The 23,610-nt window shown below is 40.7% G+C and overlaps 1 protein-coding gene across 3 annotated transcripts in view; it reads right to left on the reverse strand.

Moving 5' to 3' along the window:
* The window catches only part of LOC137296278 (uncharacterized), a 65,781-nt gene extending 42,609 nt beyond the window's left edge, over nt 1–23,172 (reverse strand). Inside the window, exon 1 of one of the 3 annotated variants that reach the window (XM_067828037.1) lies at nt 23,094–23,172. The gene's annotated coding sequence lies outside the window, so the exon portion shown is untranslated. The remainder of the gene's footprint in view (nt 1–23,093) is intronic. The other 2 variants (XM_067828046.1, XM_067828054.1) reach the window with 2 other exon arrangements.
* Between the last annotated feature and the right edge of the window lie 438 nt (nt 23,173–23,610).

Below are 23,610 nucleotides of genomic sequence, written 5' to 3' on the forward strand. Positions count from 1 at the left end.
ACATGCCATCACCTGCAGCAAAATAACATTATGCAAACACCAGTTAATCCAGCCCAGAGTAAGCAATCAAGAATTTGTAATAGAAACATTGCGTAAAAAACCATATTGGAAATTTTAACTATAAATTGTATATTTATATACTTATCCTATCTCACGATTTGCACTTCTCTCTCTTACTTCGACGCTGAGTGGAACGAATTAGAACTTTCCTGTAGGACTCTCTTGTCCATATGCCCGTGTTCCCCAGGCTGCTCTCCTTACAGGACTGGTCCCTTAGCCCAAGCAGAGCATGCAGCATGCTCCCCTATCTACCCATGTGACTACCTCAGAGAGATCATTCTTTCTTGGAGCCCACGTCTAAATCTGTGTAGTGGGGAGGCTGGGTGGGCATACATCGCGTGAGATAGGATAAGTATATAAATATACAATTTATAGTTAAAATTTCCAAATTTTTAAACTTATCCTATCTCAGGATTTGCACTTATCCCACGGTTGGACGGCAGGTAGCAGATTACCCTATGTCTCAAAGCACTGACAGTATTACTGTATAGGTTAATGACAACCGTAGGTAGCAATGAACAAGAGAGGTCGCATCCAACTAGCATAGAACCTATCCTAGTGGTGGGTTCTCCTGAACCCCTTGGCTTACTAGGCGCCATCGCTCCCAAGGAGTGGGTACTCCTGAGCAATGTGGTGTTCGGCCGCAACCCTCGCATAAGCAAGGAGACGCAACTAGGCGAGTCATGTCACTTCGTTGCGATTTATCAGAGTACCCCCATAATTAAAGTCTTATGACTAGTAATCGGGCCCGTACCTGCTTCGAGACAGCCCCCCAGACCCCATCACAAAGAGGGGAAAAGGAAACTGAATCGGAAAGCTCACAAGTTTAACGTTCAGTACCAAAGCAACACCACATGGCTTCCACTACTTACCACAGTAAGACCACAAAGGTGTGCTAAGGAACTTAGGAGCTATGAACGCTACGAAATCCGTAAAGGAAATCGGGAAGGACTCACTACACTGACGTGATTGCTCCGAGGAGTAGAGGTCAGCAAGCGAGATTGTTGAACTCTTCTACATCGAAAAAACAGGATCTAGCTACTGTAGATCCGTATAGACACTAATAGCAATCACCCAATAAATTGAGTAAAGAGTTCAATTCCCAGAAGAATTCAGAACAAAACTCAGAAACAAAGTTCAAAATTTTATTCAGTATGTACACGAGAAAGAAAGCATAAACGCACTCTTCCTCATCTGCGTTGACGGGCCAATGACAGCAGCTGGGCCAAGACAAGGGGTCCGAACTGGTGAAGACCTTGGACATCAGTGACCGCCAAATCCCTCAGATAATGCGAAGAAAACACTGTATCAGAGCGCCAAAAGCAACCCTCCATGATGGACGTCAAGGAACAGTTGCTGTGTAGAGCCATCGTAGAGGCTGCTGGGGGTGGCAGTGCAGCAAAAGCATACGCCCTCAGTATAGTAGCACACATCCAAAAAGATAAGGTTGTCCGTGAAACCTCAGCCTTGGATGTAGATGACAGCGGGATGAATAGCCTCTTACGAAGACCGTAGAGCTCTGACAGGGCAGAGAGATGAATCTTCCACATCATCAGGCCCAAGAATCGTTGACAAAGGAGGGATAGTAAAACGTCTATCTGGTTGTCTTGGTAACTGGTTTGTTGCGACAAAGTCCCAACGCAATCCCAGAAATACTCTGCCATGCCGTTTTCGTTCAAACTGCACACGATTCACATCAAGTGCATGCAACTCTGAAATACGAGCCGCAGTAGCCAATGCTACTAAAAAGAAAGTTTTGAACGCTATCTGTTCAAACGCCTTATCATGAAATGGTTCATAGTCAGAGGACACTAAATGACGGAGGACAACTGACAAATCCCATGCAGGAGGTCTGAACTTCCTGGACTGGTCAGCAAGCCTGAACGAGCGAAGCAGAGACTGGAGCTCGGGAGTAGTAGACACCTTTGTTCCAGTAGTTGTAGCAAGAACCGAATTAATGGCAGCCAAACAGGTTGACAATGTAGTACCTTTAAGCTTCCTCGTAGTTCGTAAATGCTGTAGAAATTCTGCAACGACTTGAGGTGATGCAGTGGTGGGAGAAATTATTCCCCTAATACCACAATAATGTTCACATTTCTTCCATTTATTGTCATACAATGATCGAGTTGAAGTCCTGTGTGCAGAAGTTATAGCTGCAGCTACTCTGTGAGAGTAACCCTTGGCTCTCAGAGATTTCTGTAAATGCGCCATACGTGCAGATCCAGGGTCTGAGGTGACCCGTGGTACACGTCTGAATGAGGATGACGAAGTAAGTCGTTGCGGGCGGGTAGCGGTACTGGATTCGGTTCTGCTAATTGCTTTAGATCGACGAACCAACTTATTGCTGGCCAAAAGGGTGCAACCAAGACCAGACGAATCTTGCTGGTTGTAAGTAACTTCTGAACAACTTTGGGAAGTAGAGCCGGGGGAGGAAACGCGTAGGCGTTCAGTCCCTCCCAAGATATTGCTATTGCTTCGTCGTCCCACGCCTGAGGATCCGGAATAGGTGATACGAACCTTGGAAGCTGATGGTTGTACCGAGTGGCGAATAGATCTACTTCTGGTTGAGATATGGGGTAGATCATTGACTGAAACATCAGAGGTAGTAACATCCACTCTGTTGGTGACGGCCGTTTGGGACGAGACAAGGCGTCGGCTATGACATTCCTCACTCCGGGAATGTGTCGGGCTCTTGCCACAATGTGAAGAGAATCGATTAGGTGGTAAAACTGACCCTGTCGAGCCTTAATGGTTGATGTACCATACCACTGTTGAATTGTCAGATTGAATCAGTAGATGGGACGACTGGAGTTCTGCTGCCCAATGTTGAATGGCTAGAATGACCGCACTGAATTCCAACTCGTTGATGTGAAGGGTCTTTTCTGCGGATGACCACTGCCCGGCCACTCAATGATGGAGAAAAAGGGTACCCCAACCCTCGAGGGATGCGTCGACGAACAGGTGAAGAGTCGGTGTGAATGGCACCATAGAGACTCCAGCGCAAACATTCTGTTCGTTGAACCACCAACGAAGAACTGGCCGTAGCTGCTCTCGAAGACGAATCATCTCCCTGGGGTTGTCGTTCCGGATGAATGGGCACAAAAACATTTGGAGAGGGTGAAGTTGTAGTTGGCCCCTGTAAGTCAGTGCTTGTGCCGACGTTAACAACCCTAGTAACTCTTGCCATTGGCGTAGGGTTCTGGGTGAATTCAGTGCTAGGGGTAGACTGCGCCGAATCTTGTCCCATCTGTCCTGAGGTACAAATAACATGCCCTGAATGTTGCGTGTCCAATATCGCCCCTATGAATTGTAATCTCCGAGTCGGTATTAATTCCGACTTCTATTGTAATTCAGGAGCCACCCTAACTGCATTAGCAACTTGATGGTGAACTGCCTGTGGAGATGAAGGACAACTGGATCCTGCTGAGCTTAAACACAGTCGTCGATGTAGCTCTCGAAAGTAATTCCCCGACAATGCAGGTAGCTTGTTATCGGTTTGGTTACCCGAGTAAAAAGCCATGGGGCCGTAGATATTCCAAATGGTAGTACCATCCACTGGTAATGACGTCCTTGGAACGTGAACCGAAGATACTTCCGGTGATCTGGATGTATTGGTATGTGAAAATAGGCATCTTGCAGGTCAGATAGTCCCCTTTCTTCAAAATGGTTCGTAGCAGGTTCACTGACACCATCCGAAAGTGGGGTGGTGGTGACAGAAACCGGGCATTGAACTCTTTCATGTTGAATATCAAACGAAGTTTGTTTGAATTCTTTTTTGGGACCAGAAATATTGGGGAGTAGAACCCTGGAGTAACAATGAGTGGGTGGAGCTGTTGGTCAGTATATCCGTGATCAACAGCTACAGCAACGGCATCCACTGCCGAAATAGCACAATTGATAAAGGGTAGTGTGCGACGAATAGTCATATCCATATGTGCCAATTCCCTATCTTCCACAAAGAAAGGTGAAGCAGCGCGTTTGCCACATAGGGTAGAAATATCCTCGTCACCTGATGGAGACAAAGCCAATCCAGAAAACCCATGGCCGTGAGCAATGGATGGCATAAACTTGGGTGAAGACAAACCATCCTTCACGCGTTTCAATTTCTTAAACGCATCATCTAATGAACTTTTCATTTGCAGAATGCACGGTCGTGGTGCCAAGGTAATGGTCGATAGGTCATAAGACACATTAAGGTCATCCGGAGATCTGCTCACTGACAGCTGAAGCTTTTCAACAATCCAGGCAAGTACATGCGAAGGTTCTACAAAATCAAAACTACCCTCTGGGGTAGAAATATCCGAATTATTTGGAGAGCGGGATGAGGGTTGATGAGATACACCAGTGGAAGACAGGTTACCAGTTGATGCAACTGGAACTGAACTTGACGTAGTTGAAGGTTGACATTGATTCCAAGCTACTGTAATAGCCCGAAGCATTGTATTTAAATTTGGCCCTTGAGAGGAATCCTGATTAGGATTCCATGATTCAGGCAGAATTGTCGCCCCCGTCATATGATCCGAATCAGTTTGACGTGAAGGAGAGCGACGGTCCCTGGAACTATACCGGCGTCTGGATGGGGAGCGAACTGGTGAAATCAAACGAACCATAGCATGTTGACTAGTCAGGGAGACAGAAGGATGGGATGACCTAACTTCATCTGGCGATCTGGATCGATTAGTAGAGCCTGGCCTACCATCCCGATGGGATGATCTTGAGCTAGCAGGTGAACCTGAACGCTGAAGTGATCTAGTCCGGGAAACAACCCCAGAACGCTGATGCAAATCACGTAAGTGGCATGAATCGGGATGAGCTGACGAATCAAATTGATGAGGCAAACCAGTTCGTGTACTTGAAATCAATTCGATTCCATCACTCACTTTGTCTAGAAGCCGTGGTTCGAGAAACTGCCTCAGTATGATTAAGTGAAGCCGAACGGTGCACTGAACTGGTGAACCCGTTCACGCAAACCTGTACATGGTGAATTGAAACGGCCATGTGAATTGATTCTATCTGGTGAATTGATTCGGCCTGGTGAATTGATTCGATCTAGTGAATTGATTCGGCCTGGTGAATCAGTTTGGCGACGTGAATCCAAACGGGAGGAAGTTCCGATGCCACCATTTGAATCAATACGTGGTTTAGTATGATCAATAGAAACAGACTGATGACCAACGCCACTCTGCTATGGTGAACATGACCGCTCAGTCGATCTACGAGATGGATTCGCCTTGAATGACTTGGAGAAACGGAATTATTTGGTAATGCAGGTGATGCAGATCAGTGAACCGAAGCGACTGTTCTCACGTTTGAGATGAACCAGAGGCCCTAGAAACCAAGAGAGTAGACCGCAGATCGGAGGAGACAGTAGATACTAAAGGTTTATCCATAACAACTACCCTAGAGCCGGCCTGAGACGTTGAGCCAGGTGAAGAATGCGTCCCCAAAAGCTTCCGAACATCTTCCGAAAGGTAAGAATCTCGGAGAGCGGGGATTTCAAACGACGAGGGGTGAGGGTAGGACGATCCTGGCATGGTTTCTTGGTAGGAGTGGGGCCTTGGTCAGCAGATGCATTCCTCGCTCTATCTGCAATCCTACGAGCACAAACCCGCTTATAAGCCTTGAAATCTTCTGTTGATAAACCTGCACACTTCTCACAACGTTTCTCCCAAGAACATTGACCCACACAATCAACACACGATATGTGTGGGTCCAAAGTCGAAAACATAGTTTTACACTGAGCGCAAAACTTACTCTTCTTGTTTGGAGGATCTGTTTTCCTCATAATACAAAACAACTCAAACTCTATACAAGAACTAAGATACGTCCACTCTGTCGTGCGACAAGATCTCTCTGAGGTAGTCACGTGGGTAGATAGGGGAGCATGCTTCATGCTCTGCATGGGCTAAGGGACCAGTCCTGTAAGGAGAGCAGCCTGGGGAACACAGGCATATGGACAAGAGAGTCCTACAGGAAAGTTCTAATTCGTTCCACTCAGCGTCGAAGCAAGAGAGAGAAGTGCAAATCGTGAGATAGGATAAGTTTAAAAATTAGTAGTTTACTACTTAAAGTGAACTTCAAAGTATGTGTATACAAATAGTAACAGTAAACTGTGTAGTTCAATAGATTTAATAAAATGTGAATTTGATTTAGAGCTAATTGTGTTTGTGATATTTGGAGTATCTTCGTTCCATTTAATGGTAACAGAGCGTGGGTGGGCCTGTAACCCAGCTGTAGCAGCTTTATGTGAAACTGAAGATCAGTATGAGTTTCCAAATCCCAAAGAAGGCAGGTTTGAAAATAGAGGAAAGCAAAACATTGCAGTTGGTTATGACATGTGGAAACAGCTAAAACATGTTTCAATACCAATGTTTCATGGGGATGTGAAAACATGAGAGTTGGAAGGCCGCTTTCATGACATGTGTAGATCAGTTTCCAGGAAGTTCGGTATATAAGCTTCTGCAGTTGAGACAGTATCTAGCAGGTGAAGCACTGAAGGTGGTTGAAAGTTTAGACCATTGTGCTGTTGCCTATGATGTTCCACTTGATAGGTTAGAGAGAAAATATGGTCGTAAATGACATCAGATAGCTATTCATATGGAAGAGTTGAACAATTTCAAACCTATTCGTGAAGGTGTTGCCAGAGATGTTGAACGGTTTGCACACATCTTAGATGTTGCTGTTGTCAATCTGAGAGAAAATGATAGAACTGAAGAGTTGGAAAATGGTTTGGTCTACACTAGTCTCCTTAAAAAGATGACGGAATCAATGGTTGCACGTTATCAGAGATGGGTTTTTGAAAATGACACACAAGAGTCTGTGGGAGCTTTCAGAACGTGGGTTATACAGGAATCAATTCATGGTGTTGTTAGAAAAGGTAAGTCATAACTTAGAGGTAGTTCAAAAATAGAATCAAGTAACACATCCCAGAGTAAGGAAAGAAGCTGTAGTCTTTGTAAAGAACATCATGAAATCTGGAGATGTAATGTCTTTAGAGCCATAAACATTTCTGACAGATGGGATGCTGCAAAGAAAGCAGATCTTTGCTTCCGCTGTCTTGGTAGAAACCATAGTAGTAAAACATGTAAACGGATGTCACAATGTGGAATTGGTGGATGTAAGAACAACCACAACAGATTGCTTCACAGCGAAAAAGGTGGCACATATGGTAGGAATGACAAAATGTCAAAAGGGTCTAGGATAGAAATGAATGTCCTAAGAATGTCAGTGATACTGAGGATATTCAAAAGGATCAAAGTGAAAGGTCCCACACCACTTTACCAAATGTAGTGTAGGAGGCAGTAATGGCACTTCGCACTGTACCAGTGATACTGTCAAATGGCAACAAATGGTTTCTGCCCTGCTAGATGACGTTAGTACAAGACCTTAAATAAATGCAGATGTAGCTGGAGAGTTAGGTCTACAAGGACAGTTACAGAGAATATCTATGAATGTATTGAATGGAAAAATGGAAACTTTAGAAACTAACCCTGTAGAAGTTATACTTCAAAGTATGGATGGTTCTGTAAATACAAATCTAACAGCACTGACAACAACAAAGGTCACAGGGAACATGACAGTCATTGATTGGGAAAAGTATAAGAACAAATGGCGTCATTTACAGCACATTGAATTCCCAAACAAAGGGAAAAATCCATCTGTTGATTTGTTGATAGGCACTGACCACTTGCATTGCTCATATGAAGAGGTTAAAAGATACCCGGGAGAGCCAGTTGCAAGAAGGACTCCTTTAGGATGGACATGTATTGGCAATATTGAGACAGGAAAGAATCCTCATACTGGAATTGCAGATGCATATTTCACAAATGAGGTAGAAGTAGAACTGAATACCTTAATGAATAGGTTTTGGGATGTTGAGAACTATAAGTCAGAGATCATGTTGTCGCCTGATGACAGGAATGCTAACGCCAAAATGCAGGAGACGTTTTATGAACATGAATGTTATAAAGTTGGCATTCCATGGATAGATAATGTTCAACATTTGTCTGACAATTATGACATGGCTCTTCGATGATTGATCAGCATAGAAAAGAAACTGTGTAAAGATCCAAAAACAGCTATGGCATATGATGACATTATACAGCAATATTTGCAAAAAGGATACATTCGCAAAGTTCCTTCTGATGAGACTACCGAAAGTGGGAAGTGGTACCTACCTCATTTTCCAGTCACACGCCCTGATAGACTGACTACTAAAGTCAGATTAGTGTTTGATGCATCAGCAAAGTACGAAGATTTATCTTTAAAAGAAGCAATCTACCCTGGTCCAAAATTACAGCGTGATTTATTTGATGTCTTGCTTCACTTTAGAAAGCATCCAGTTTCACTTATTTGTGATATTGAGGCCATGTACTTGCAAATCAAAATACCAGAAAGTGATAGGCCATATCACAGGTTCCTGTGGCGATCCTTAAAAGTGAATGAACCATCTAAAATATACGAATTTAATCGTGTAGTATTTGGGGTCACGTCGTCTCCTTTCTTAGCTCATTACGTCACACAAGAACATGCAAAGAAACATGCTGAAGATTTACCGTTAGCAGCAGAGACGGTGACAAAGTCAACCTATATAGATGATAGTACAGATTCTGTAGAGAAAGAAGACAAAGGTGTAGAACTCTACAGACAGTTGTCAGAGTTATGGTCCAAAGCTGGAATGCATGTTCGGAAGTGGTTATCGAATTCGTGTAAGGTGCTTGAAAAAAAATACCACCAGAAGATAGAGCATCTGAAGTTGATCTGAGCAAAGGTTACTTACCTTCAATGAAAACACTAGGATTATTATGGATTGCTGAAACAGATGTGTTCAGGTTCAAATCTGAACTTCCAGCAGCTGATGTAAAAATCACAAAAAGAACATTCTTGAGCAATATTGCAAAACTGTTTGATCCATTGGGGTTTGTTGCTCCATTTACCATCACGGCTAAAATACTGCTACAAGAGCTGTGGACATCTGGTGTTGACTGGGATGTTGAAATAACCGGAGATCTGAAATACAAGCTGTGGAAATGGGTAGAAGAAGTAAAGGAAATGCATGTTCTTAAAGTACCAAGATGTTTGTGCTCAGATAATACTTGCCTTGTTTCATATCATGTGTTTGTAGATGCATCACAAAACGCTTATGGCGCGGTTGTGTATGCAGTTCATGCTTTTCTGACACGGAAATCAAGTCGTTTAGTGGTCGCTAAAAGTCGTGTAGCACTGCTGAACGCAGTGAGCATTCCACAATTAGAACTGATGGCTGCAATAGTTGGTCTGATGTTAACCATGAGAGTGACAAAAGCACTGAATTTTGAAATTCAAAAGGTTAGATTTTGGTCAGACAGTTTAAATGTACTATGCTGGATAAGGAGTAATAGCAGATCTTTCAAAGCATTTGCAGCCAATAGAATTGGAGAAATACAGTCAGTTACCAATCCCTCACAATGGGGCATGTTCCCTCAGAAGAAAATCCTGCTGACATGTTGTCACGAGGAGTTCTGTGATGAGCACACCAAATTGTCAAAAGGAGAACAACCATTATCAACCAATTCCAAACTTCTTAGCCTTCAACCAGTTCTTGATGATCAAAATCTAATGAGAGTAAACGAGCGGTTAAGTCAAGCAAAGTGTCTTTCCTATGGATCAAGATTCCCAATTATCCTGCCACGAAATAATTGGGTAACAAAGGTAATTGTAAAGCACAAACACGAAACTGGAAATCATGCTATGGGCACAAACCAAACACTATCAGCACCATTGTCAAAATTCCGGATCATATCTGGAAGAGAAGAAATCAGAAAATGGGAACGGAAATGTGCTAAATGCAAACAGAATAAAGCTAAGCCAGCTTACCAACTGATGGCACCATTACCTGTGTTCAGAGTGCAGCCTTCACTTCGAGCATTTACTGACGTAGGTGTGGATTTTGCTGGACCATTCCTGACCACTCAAGGATGAGCAAAGAAGAGACAAAAGCATTACTTATGCCTCTGTACATGTCTCAAGACGAGGGCTGTCCACCTCGAAATTGCCTTTGGCCTAGATACAGACTCGTTCTTGAATGCTTTCTATCGCATGGTAAGCAGAAGAGGCCTTCCTCAAGTCATGGTTTCTGACAATGGTACGAACTTTGTTGGAGCAGTAAAAGAACTGAAAGAGCTTGTTCAAAAATCAAATGGATCAAGATGTTGTTTTGAGATCTCTTGCAAATAGAGGAGTAAAATGGTTCTTTAATCCTCCACACCCACCTCATTTTGGAGGGATATTTGAAACAATGATAAAAGCAGCCAAGCAGGCCATCTATGCCATCCTCAGCAAGAGTGATGTAACAGACGAAGATTTGATAACAGCATTGGCAGGAGCAGAACCTCTCATAAACTCCAGGCCTCTCACATACAAGTCAGCTCACCCTCAAGAACTTGTGCGACATTTCTGGAAAAGATGGATGCGGGAATGGTTGCCAAGCCTCAACATGCGCAGGAAGTGGAATAAACGAGGTTGAAACTTGCAAGAAAAAGATGGTGTACTGGTCATTTCAACAAATACTCCTAGAGGACAGTGGAAGCTCGGGACAATAGTAAAGGCCTACCCAGGAGCTGATGGATATGTCAGAGTAGTTGATGTCAGGGTTGACCAAAATGTAATAACTAGGTCAACAAAGAACATATGTCCACTGGCATGGAATGACACAGATGAAGACTCAAAGGATTACACCTCAGAATTCAAGGACATAGAATTGGAATAGGATATGGAATTCAGGGATCAAGCACACAGGGATCAAGCATTCCGGGATCAAGAACTGTGTCAGGAATAATCAAGATGATGAACTATCAAGTATTGTGACAAGAACTGTGTTCATGGATTTATATCAAGAGGACCAAAGCACTAGACATGGTTGAAAGTGATAAAAATCATTACTTCATTGACAGACTCACCAGTGAAGGTCCTTGGATAGAATAGGCCTTCAGCAACCCATGCTTGCCATAAAAGGTGACTATGCTTGTCGTAAGAGGCGACTAACAGGATCAGGTGGTCAGGTTTCCTGACTTGGTTGACACATGTCATCGGTTCCCAATGGCGCAGATCGATGCTCATGTTGTTGACCACTGGATTGTCTGGTCCAGATTCGATTATTAACAGACCGCCGCCATATAATTGGGACATTGCTACCAGCGGTGTAAAACTAAACTCACTCACTCATTGATAGACTACAGTCTATCAAGGAGGGGGGAAATGGACAGGGGAGCTGTTGACCAAACGCAGCAGAGAGAACTCTGCACGTGCACATGGGACGGCACATGTCAGTTCTTGTATGTTTGGAGTTATTTGGGGCTTTTATTTCAAGGTAGCAACAGGTAATTCCATTAGGGGAATTTGCAATAGAAACGTGTAAAAAGCCATATTGCAGTTTACTACTTAAAGTGAACTTCAAAGTATGTGAATAAAAATAGTAACAGTAAACTGTGTAGTTCAATAGATTTAATAAAATGTGAATTTGATTTAGAGCTAATTATGTTTGTGATATTTGGAGTATCTTCGTTCCACATGCATACTCCTTGGATTTAGAATACATAAAATCTGCTCATCCTCACTGTCCCAGAGTAAAGGATTCCTCTCTTGTTGAGCTGGTCAACCAAATTGAGAGGAGTGAACAGGTTGTCTGCAAAGACCTTGTAGTTAAGATCTTCAGGAACAGGGGAGTCATATGCATAGCCACCTTACCAGTCATGCCAAGCGGGGAGCGTTCTTTCCCATTCAGTGAGGCTTCTTGGTAAACCGCAAACTCATACAACATTCTGGAAGCTCCAGCTCTGCCCCACATCGTAAAACCCCACTTGTGAGGTTGTTCCGCATGTACTGTTTTACACAAGACTTCCCTTTGAGTGGGATCATAACTTCATCCACAGCACTATGATCCTCTTGTGGGATCTCTTTAAATCTCTCTTTTAAGCCCTCCAACCATGGAAACTACTCCACAGCTTGTCATGCTCATATTCAGCTGTGACACTATTGTTATCTGTCATATGAAGAGAGGAAAGAAGCTTCTGAAACCTGTTCCTTGACATGAGATCTGCTGCCAGAGGATATCTGATTTCCACAGCCCAATATGCCTGTACTGAATGTGCAACGACTAAACCCATACGCAGATATATTCAATCAGCATGGAAATTTCTCTTGATGTTGTATTGACAGAGATGCCCTCTTCCTGTAACGAGTAAAGATTGGTTTGAAGCACGAGGTTGTCAGTCATTGTATTAGTGATCATATCAGTAAAATGTTCAATGGGTTCCTTGACACATCCATCTCTTGGAGGTTCTTCAACTCTTCATTTAAAGGTAGAGTCTGGAGGAAAGAATTCTCCATTTTCCCAAAACGGGGCATCTAGCGTCTGAGAAATCAGCTCATCTTCCTCTGCTGCCTTCTTTTCCTGTGCTGCTTTGTATCGCTCTTGAAGATTAGCGATTGGGATGTCGTCATCAGAGTCAGAGTCAATTGTCAGAGTCCTCCTAATATCTTAGCTAATGGAAGGTCTTCATTGTCAGATGACTCACCAGTATCCAACGTCAGTGTAGTATGAAGCTTCCGGTTCTTCACAACCTTTCTGTTCTTCTTCGGGGTGACATCAACCTCACCTTCAGACTCACTTTCAGATGTTGGAACATACTCATCAGAGGATGTTCTATAGTTGCTGTTACTTAGTTCACCTTCGAGGATATTCTCTATTTCTATAGAAAATACTAATTCTTTTGCTTTGCACAATTTGTTCAGTATCAATTCATTAAATAACATTTTATCACTGTAAGTTGCTATTGAAAGATATATCACATAAGCAAATAAATCTTGGATTCATCAAATATCCAGAATATATAGTCTGGTTCATAATTATTGAGAATTTTTCTTCTTACTTTGAGCTATCCTAACACCTCAACTGATTCACTGATACTTAAAACTAAGTAATGGTATAAGGGAGGTAACTCATCTTGGCCTACTGAGTATAGTACAATTAGAGTTACCTCCCCTGAGTTTGTAGCAGACGTCATTTTCCTCAGCACTGTCAACAATGTCTGCTGAAGATAAAAGAAGGTTGATTTTTGAGTTGTGTAATCAAGGAATTGATGATGTAAATACATTGGCAGAGAGAACAGGAACTCCTCTTTCTACTGTGTATAGGATTAGGAAGAATGTTAAAGAGGGAAAGGATTTTGGGCACCAGAAAGGAGCAGGGAGACCCAGAAAATTGGACTTCTCAGATCGCGTCCGGCTGGGAATTTTAGCGTCTAAAAAGCAAAGGGCAAGCATCTCCAACATCAGGTATGAAATGATAGAAAGGGGATCAACAGTTGTATCAAAATCTACAGTTAGAAGAAATTTGATTGATCTTGGATGGGAGAAAAAGACTGGAATTCCTTCTCCTCTCATGAAACAAGAACATAAAGACAGGCGTGTTGAGTGGTGTTTGGCACATGAAAACTTTGACTGGGAAAATGTGATTTTTACTGATGAAAGCTCAGTATGGGTATATCCCAATAATGTGAAAATATGGACAAAGTCTGCGTCAGGACCGTTGTATCGACGACCTAATTACAGCCCAGAGTTTCATGTATGGGGAGGGATATCCTTATTAGGAACGACCCCGCTGTGTGTGTTTGAGGGAAATCTGACAAGTCAACGCTACACTAACATATTAGATAATTTTCTCGTTCCAAGTGCACATGTGTTTTATGGAAATGACTGGATTTTGCAGCAAGATAATGATCCTAAACACACCGCAAAACATGCCAAGCAGTGGTTTCAGGAGAAAAATGTGACTGCATTACCATTTCCTGCATATAGTCCTGACTTAAATCCCATTGAGAACATTTGGGGGATGATGAAGGAATGTGTGAATCAAAAGGGGTTGACAAAAATTGAAGACATGAAGAGAGAAGTGGTCCGATACTGGGACAGCATAACTCACGAGACACTAACCTCTCTGATAGGAAGTATGCCTACCCGTCTTAGACTGTGCCGTGAAGCTCAAGGAGACTTGATAAAATATTAAATTGTTACCTACACAACATGAAAAGGTCAGTTCACTTTCACAATACATTCAATTTTATCTGATTTGTTCTCGTTTAATAATATGAAATGCTTTAGCTATTCTCAATAATTTTGAACCATACTGTATCATCAGCGATACACAAAAAACATAGCCTGTCCCATTGTATCCCACTGGTGATGCATACAAAATTTTATTTACTTATATGGCACAACATGCAGTTATTCCATCAAAATAATGATGTCTGCTCATTTAAAGGACTAATGAAGAATGAAAAATAATATGTCACATACGAATTAAAGATATCTTTTGCTGGATGGAGATGGATAGACTTCACACCTTTTCTGAAAAAATATCTATTTGTGAAAGTATGGAAATATTAGTTGGCATCTCATATGCTTATTTGGCTAATTCTTGTGAACTTAGGTTCAGTGTATCACTGGTGATACGCTGGTTGCTAGAGGGTTAAGTTAGTGAAGTGGGGATGGCCTAAAAGTTGGGCTAGGCTACAGCAGGCCAAATATATTATTGGCTAATAAACCCATTAATGAACACCATGCCTACAAATGATTAACGCAACATTCAGTCTTGATAATATTGATCTGTTTGAATCTACTAATGCATACCATATAAAGTTTATTATGAGTAAATGGGCTAAAACTCTTGAAGATGAGCTTCCTGTGAACTGGCTGACCGAGGTTACGTCTAAAAGTGGAATTGTTAAACAAAACATGATTCACAATGCATAAATATTTCAGTTAATTCAGATACACATTTCCGTTAGCCCCAAAATGTTTCTTACATCTACATCCAATCAAATACCTCCCCATCAATTCACTATTCATAATACTTAAACCATGCATTATACGATCTCTTCCCCACATTTTCCCCATCATTTTGGTCACAAATGTTCGGTCCAGCTTGGCTTGAGCCATCAAAAGCAGCTTAAACCTATTGTAATTGTAATTATAATTAAATAAATAGATTAGTATATCTACCTAAATATTTCTTTATAATGTTATCAACTGCACCATGTAAAGAAAACTGGCCCCTTATAATGAAGCCCCTTTCTCAATCCAATCTCAACATGGCCTCAATCAAAAGTGTTAAGTCTCTGTTTGACACGAGTTAGCTTGGCCTTTCAGAAACAACTTAAACAGGGGTTCAAAAATATGTTGAAAAGCTACTTGCCACAGGGCAAGTGACTTCAAGAAAGTAACTTGTCCTGACTAATATTCCACTTGCCCTGATTTTATGACATACTGCATGATGCTAATGTTTACTGGACTGCTTATCAAAGAGTGATAATTTCACTCTCTACTAGCTCTACTTTATCATTATTGCGAACTTTAACTCATTAAGGCCGAGAGACGCATATGTGGGGCAAATTAATTAGCTTCTCAGAGCGAGAGCAGCGTATTGGGGGTTATAAAAAGCACCTCTTATTCAGCGAGAGCCACGTATTGGGGTTTTAAATTTTAAATTCGTATTGTACCTATTATTTCAGTCAATTTAGCAGTAATGATCAAAGATTAGCTTTTCTTACGAGAAAGGTTACTTTCTGTGTTAATCAGAAAAACTATTAATGTGTTTTGATAACAATTGCTTGCAATGTCGGGGGCTTATACAGGCAAATGAACACGTCTCAGAGAAAGGGGATTATGAGATGTTGTCACAGGAGGTGTTTGTTACTCGTCATTGGGAGTGAATACTAAGATACTATGTTTGCACATTGATTGAATCAACGGTGACAAGGTTACAAAACTTTCTTCTAAATTAAATCATTCATTCATTCATTTTGTGGAGTCACGCCCATTGTCAGTCTTCTGAAATTCGTTTGCTTTTAATACAAATATATAGTCTGGTTCATAATTATTGAGAATTTTTCTTCTTACTTTGAGCTATCCTAACACCTCAACTGATTCACTGATACTTAAAACTAAGTAATGGTATAAGGGAGGTAACTCATCTTGGCCTACTGAGTATAGTACAATTAGAGTTACCTCCCCTGAATTTGTAGCAGACGTCATTTTCCTCAGCACTGTCAACAATGTCTGCTGAAGATAAAAGAAGGTTGATTTTTGAGTTGTGTAATCAAGGAATTGATGATGTAAATACATTGGCAGAGAGAACAGAAACTCCTCTTTCTACTGTGTATAGGATTAGGAAGAATTTTAAAGAGGGAAAGGATTTTGGGCACCAGAAAGGAGCATGGAGACCCAGAAAATTGGACTTCTCAGATCGCGTCCGGCTGGGAATTTTAGCGTCTAAAAAGCAAAGGGCAAGCATCTCCAACATCAGGTATGAAATGATAGAAAGGGGATCAACAGTTGTATCAAAATCTACAGTTAGAAGAAATTTGATTGATCTTGGATGGGAGAAAAAGACTGGAATTCCTTCTCCTCTCATGAAACAAGAACATAAAGACAGGCGTGTTGAGTGGTGTTTGGCACATGAAAACTTTGACTGGGAAAATGTGATTTTTACTGATGAAAGCTCAATATGGGTATATCCCTATAATGTGAAAATATGGACAAAGTCTGCGTCAGGACCGTTGTATCGACGACCTAAATACAGCCCAAAGTTTCATGTATGGGGAGGGATATCCTTATTAGGTACGACCCCGCTGTGTGTGTTTGAGGGAAATCTGACAAGTCAACGCTACACTAACATATTAGATAATTTTCTCCTTCCAAGTGCACATGTGTTTTATGGAAATGACTGGATTTTGCAGCAAGATAATGATCCTAAACACACCGCAAAACATGCCAAGCAGTAGTTTCAGGAGAAAAATGTGACTGCATTACCATTTCCTGCATATAGTCCTGACTTAAATCCCATTGAGAACATTTGGGGGATGATGAAGGAATGTGTGAATCAAAAGGGGTTGACAAAAATTGAAGACATGAAGAGAGAAGTGGTCCGATACTGGGACAGCATAACTCACGAGACACTAACCTCTCTGATAGGAAGTATGCCTACCCGTCTTAGACTGTGCCGTGAAGCTCAAGGAGACTTGATAAAATATTAAATTGTTACCTACACAACATGAAAAGGTCATTTCACTTTCACAATACATTCAATTTTATCTGATTTGTTCTCGTTTAATAATATGAAATGCTTTAGCTATTCTCAATAATTTTGAACCATACTGTAAGTATGCCCATCTTCATAAATATTTGGGGAGATTCAACTGCAATTGCATACATCACAATAAATCAGTATCGTGTAACTTATTTTAATTCTATAACACATGTACTTGAATTGTGATATTTATTCGTAACAATGTACAGATTATATTGAAATGTTCAGCTTTGATGTACAAGTAGTGTGCGCAAACTGTATATGCAAATAAATACTATCTTTACTCAATGGTTGGATTGGGTTATGCGGGGTAAAAATAATCAGATTGTAGCGCTTTGAGCGCTTTAAAGAAACATAAACTCATCAAAGTGCTTGTTAGTCCCACATGTACATTTCAGGCATCCTTACGATTATGTATGTTCACCATACACAAACGTTTTCATGATAGCTAGAGTTGATAAAACCGAAATCCAGCATATTGATTGGTCAAAGATCAAACCAATAGTCAATCTGTATCCAAGCTGTCTAGTGACGGAACATGCTCTTCAGAAATTTAGCCCACGCCCCACCACCTGTCATTTCCTTTGTGACAGGTATCTCATGATACGATTGGTCATAGATAACAAATCAGCCACTATATTGAACAGTTGAGATACAAAACGTCCTATTCTGGAACTTTGATGGCGCCCATCCCATGACCCTTTGTCTTATGTATGTGCAAGGAATAGTGTTACACAATATGTATGCATGTATGTTCGTGTGATAACGTATATTTTCTGCGTTCACTCTTGATGAACCAAAGTGACAAACTGTGAATCTGTTCCATGTAAGTCACACATTAGCTTAATAGTACTTACCTTAAAATATTCAGTATATATAGTCTGGTTCATAATTATTGAGAATTTTTCTTCTTACTTTGAGCTATCCTAACACCTCAACTGATTCACTGATACTTAAAACTAAGTAATGGTTTAAGGGAGGTAACTCTTCTTGGCCTACTGAGTATAGTACAATTAGAGTTACCTCCCCTGAATTTGTAGCAGACGTCATTTTCCTCAGCACTGTCAACAATGTCTGTTGAAGATGAAAGAAGGTTGATTTTTGAGTTGTGTAATCAAGGAATTGATGATGTAAATACATTGGCAGAGAGAACAGGAATTCCTCTTTCTACTGTGTATAGGATTAGGAAGAATTTTAAAGAGGGAAAGGATTTTGGGCACCAGAAAGGAGCAGGGAGACCCAGAAAATTGGACTTCTCAGATCGCGTCCGGCTGGGAATTTTAGCGTCTAAAAAGCAAAGGGCAAGCATCTCCAACATCAGGTATGAAATGATAGAAAAGGGATCAACAGTTGTATCAAAATCTACAGTTAGAAGAAATTTGATTGATCTTGGATGGGAGAAAAAGACTGGAATTCCTTCTCCTCTCATGAAACAAGAACATAAAGACAGGCGTGTTGAGTCGTGTTTGGCACATGAAAACTTTGACTGGGAAAATGTGATTTTTACTGATGATAGCTCAATATGGGTATATCCCAATAATGTGAAAATATGGACAAAGTCTGCGTCAGCACCGTTGTATCAACGACCTAAATACAGCCCAAAGTTTCATGTATGGGGAGGGATATCCTTATTAGGAACGACCCCGCTGTGTGTGTTTGAGGGAAATCTGACAAGTCAACGCTACACTAACATATTAGATAATTTTCTCCTTCCAAATGCACATGTGTTTTATGGAAATGACTGGATTTTGCAGCAAGATAATGATCCTAAACACACCGCAAAACATGCCAAGCAGTGGTTTCAGGAGAAAAATGTGACTGCATTACCATTTCCTGCATATAGTCCTGACTTAAATCCCATTGAGAACATTTGGGGGATGATGAAGGAATGTGTGAATCAAAAGGGGTTGACAAAAATTGAAGACATGAAGAGAGAAGTGGTCCGATACTGGGACAGCATAACTCACGAGACACTAACCTCTCTGATAGGAAGTATGCCTACCTGTCTTAGACTGTGCCGTGAAGCTCAAGGAGACTTGATAAAATATTAAATTGTTACCTACACAACATGAAAAGGTCAGTTCACTTTCACAATACATTCAATTTTATCTGATTTGTTCTCGTTTAATAATATGAAATGCTTTAGCTATTCTCAATAATTTTGAACCATACTGTACAAGCGACGTATCAGCAAAAACGCTTCTTTCATAGAAGATTATTAGGCATGTGCGTAAATTCTTCTCCACTGCCATTGACATAGATGTTTTGAACAATTGAACAATTTAACAATGATATGAGAGGGACAATATGTTTAAGTATGTCTTACATACAAAGAATACAAACATGTGTTAAGAAAATACACACTCCACCAAAACTCTACAGGAGAAAGTGTAATAAAATTACGTGAAACGTTAGATATATGACGTGTATTCACTCACTGCTGACGTGTATTCACATATACCTTTACAACACAATTAAATAATTAAACAATCAGGATTTGCTTAATCAATAACACTGAAGGCTCCTAACAGTATGTTGATTGAATCACAATGAATCACACCCGCCAAGGCCCAAACTGGCTGTAACTACTCTGTTGTATAAACACACATGTTGGGCCATATGGGAATGTTTAAAGTTTTGGGTTCAGGGATAAGTCATGCTAAATAAACACAAACATGTATACAGACTGATATAGCCTGTTTCAGTTTGCTATCTGAACCTACACTTTACACTCCTACGCCTGGAGCTGGATACCCTACCTGAAATTTCATTCTTGACCTGCATGATCATGATGACACATGAACTTGTTCATATTAGGCTGGGGCGTCATGATGGCGTTGTTGATTTTATGATCCATCCTTCAAGATGGTTTGTTCTAGGGTGTCCTGGGTGTCAAGGTGATTCTATGTCTGGCAACTTCAGTAGAACAGTGGTCACTCTGGTGGTTGCAGTTCTGACTTCACTGAGGCAGCATTCCGTGTTGTAGTTGAAGCTCAACAAGCTTTGCCATCATGTCTTCAGCACCAGTACACTGTGTCCTTACACATATTCTTAACATTGCACAAAAAGCTAAAATTGTCCACCTTATGGCTATCAATATATTCAAATTATACCTGTGAGTTTGCCATTTTGACTGTTCCTTTTTATACTATGACGTGGATGACAGTTAGCGAATGCTCACTCAAGTTATCAACAAAACAGGCTATAATTAGGAGCTTTAATTCCTTTCACAACACGACACTTTGGCTTTGGGCTATGCTCGAAAAAGGGTAGTTCAATTTTGGGCAAGGCAAGAGGACACCATCACAACACCTAGCTGATTGCAATTAGACAAGGGGCAATCAAGCAAGCTCGATACAGGTGTAATAAACAGGTGAATCAATTTCATTAGCCTGCGCAGTGCCAGACAGAACACTGGGCTTCACCTTAAGCAACGTGTTTGCTTCAAATACTACGTTTTGAGACTCTATAAAGAACTAGATAGGTAGACATAATATTATTCTATGGATATAAACACTAATCAGTATAGATGTGTAGGGTTTAAGCTTTTTTGAGAGCTCGGGCCAAGTTGGGCCAAACAGAGACTTAGCACTTTTGATTGAGTCTAGGTTGAGAATGTAGAGCGAAAAGGGCTTCACTTTAAGGGACCGGTTATCTTTACATGTTGCATTTTGTAACATTAAAGGTGATATTAAGATACACATAATTCTAATCTATGGATTTAATTACCATTCAAGATACATTTGTTATGTTTAAGCTGCTTTTGAGAGCCCAGGCCAAGCCAGGCCGAGAGCTTGTGATACTGTGTCTTTGTTGAGAATGTGTAGAAAAAATTCACTTTAAGCAACCTGTTTGTTTCAGATACAATGCTTTAAAACTCTATAAAGTGGACTTTAGCTAGATATGATACTAATCTATGGATTTAAAAAGAATTGAAGATACATCTGTGAGGTGTAAGGTTCTTTAGAGAGCTAGGGCCAAGTTGGGATGAAAAAGAAAGTTAACACTTTTGATCAAGGCTATGGAGTGAGAAAAGGGCCTCAGATTAAGGGACCGGTTATCTTTTGTAACACTAAAAAGTGATGCTTAGGCAGTGTTCACGATGGTTTTTCAAAGTAAGAGGACACTGGGTCCTGAAAGTTTCAGATGTCTGTCTGACCCACCGAAAATTCACAGGACCCACAGAATTAAATTAAAGAAACATTTCAGATTTAACATTTGTTATAACTGGCATTGAAATTATTAACATTATATGATAACAAACATAACATTTATAAACAGCAAACAAGTGTCACATGCCACAAATAACAACTTCACACAAAGACTTTGTGAAATATTCAGTCAGACACTGTGGCTGGCGGGTTGGTGATTTCTATCTGACCACTGGCGAATCTGCCAGATTTGTCAGAGGGTCAGACACTATTCATGAACACTGCTTAGGTAGATATCATACCAATCTATGGACTTAAATACAGTTCAAGAAACATTTGAGAGGTGTAAGGTGCTTCTGATGGAACGTGCCAAGCCGGACTGAATGCTTGTGTCTGTTGAGAACATATAGAAAAGAGTGCTGTATTTTGAGCAAACATGTGTGCACGAGAAAACTGTGTTTTTTATGCTCTACTATTTAGGTAGATATACTTGCATTTTGTCTGTCATGTGTACCAATAAATTTAAACATTTGCATGCGTGTGGACATTTGGGCTGGTGTTGTATACTTTTTAGAATACAATGGAAACAAATACAAATTTTTGTTCAAGGAAATGCATACTTGGTTTGATCCTTTAACACATATTATAAAATATTGTGATTTAATATATTTCTTTTAACACATATTATAATCATGTCATAGTTTCCCATTGGCACTCACAAGTAGCCACTCCTCTTGAACAGTAACATCCTTTGCTGATTCAGCATGAGACAATAAAGGCTAATTAGGAAACCCCAACTGTTTTAATTAAGCAAAGACACGTTGTCAAAACACAGTCACTTCCTGCCCAGGCTCCCAGGATGTCACACCTCACATGCTAAGAAAAGTAAGTAACCTTTTCACATAGACATATCATGGACAACACAAAACAACAAGACAATGTCTTTTCTCTGAGACTCTTGGTATGTGTTTTTGTCATTGTTAACTATACATTTTCAGCCAAACCATACCTGGCATTTTATCTACCCAAGTGTGCAGATTTCATTTAAATATTCTGCAATCCAATTTTAGTAGTACCCAGTGGCCTTGCCAGGGTGGACTTTTGTTGGCCCGACTTTTAGGCCATCCCAGCGAAGTTTCAAAGTCTGAAACATTTTATTGATGATGGTTTGTATGATTGGTGATTTTCATGTGCTGAAATGTATCAGGTGCGTGAATATTGAAGTTTTGTGAAGGTACAACTGATTGGAAATGCGTGTGCTCTCATGATACTGATGTATTGACGTTTCGCACCCAGTACTGGCACTAGCAAGATTCAGAAATGTAATGGCTCCATCTTTAATATGAACACTTACCAGTATACAACATATTTTTAGAAAAATATTCTAACATTAGATCTTTGAAGTGTTGAGTATTTTTGAGATATGAGATTTTCGTCTATTTTGTCTTTGTATTGTTACCGACCAATGCTGTCACATCACAGATGTCACGATCGAGTGTGGGTCCAATCAACAAAACTCACGGGTCATCAAGAGATTACGTGTGATACAAATGTCACACATAAGCAATGAGAGTTTCGCAATACCTATGGCATACTTCTAACAGTAGTTCATCTATTCCAGTTCAATAATACTACTACCAGGCTGTTACACAGTAGCTATATGCTAAAGCTACATGCAGACTGTGTAGAAACCTGAAAGGAGACATTATATTTAAAAACACAAAGACTAGAGTTCTAATCAAACCCCAAATACTTACAACTTATGAAGTTGACACTTTCATTAGTCAACAGCGGTGACCATGACACCATCAACAAATACAGTTCACTTCCTCTTCCGGCTGAGAAAGGTCTTGTGCCGAAACGGCACTAGTCCCACAATGTTTATTATGTTTTAACCCCAATTGCTCAGTTTGATTACATTGGGTCTTTGTGTTGCTGGATAAAAAGACCATATGGCGATCTTTGTTTGTTATTTTCGAGAGGTTTGTGCTGTCACAAAATGTGTTACTCTATGTTCCTTAGATATCAATAGAGGGTTGAGCCACGATGCTCAGTATAGCTAACGGGCATGGGCCCATCATATTCACAAAGTTAAGTCACTCCGTCAAGTACGACAATAGATGAGTTGTTATCACGTGACAGTTTTCCATTCGCCAGTCAAATCAGCCCTGGGACCGAATACGTTCATACATCTACACAAACTGTGGATAGTTCAATACAGAATAACGCACGCTGGGTTGTAGTCAGTCAAATGGGCCGAAGGACAAAAGGGCC

This window comes from Haliotis asinina, chromosome 1 (genome assembly GCF_037392515.1).
Source record: "Haliotis asinina isolate JCU_RB_2024 chromosome 1, JCU_Hal_asi_v2, whole genome shotgun sequence".
Lineage (NCBI taxonomy): Eukaryota > Metazoa > Mollusca > Gastropoda > Lepetellida > Haliotidae > Haliotis > Haliotis asinina.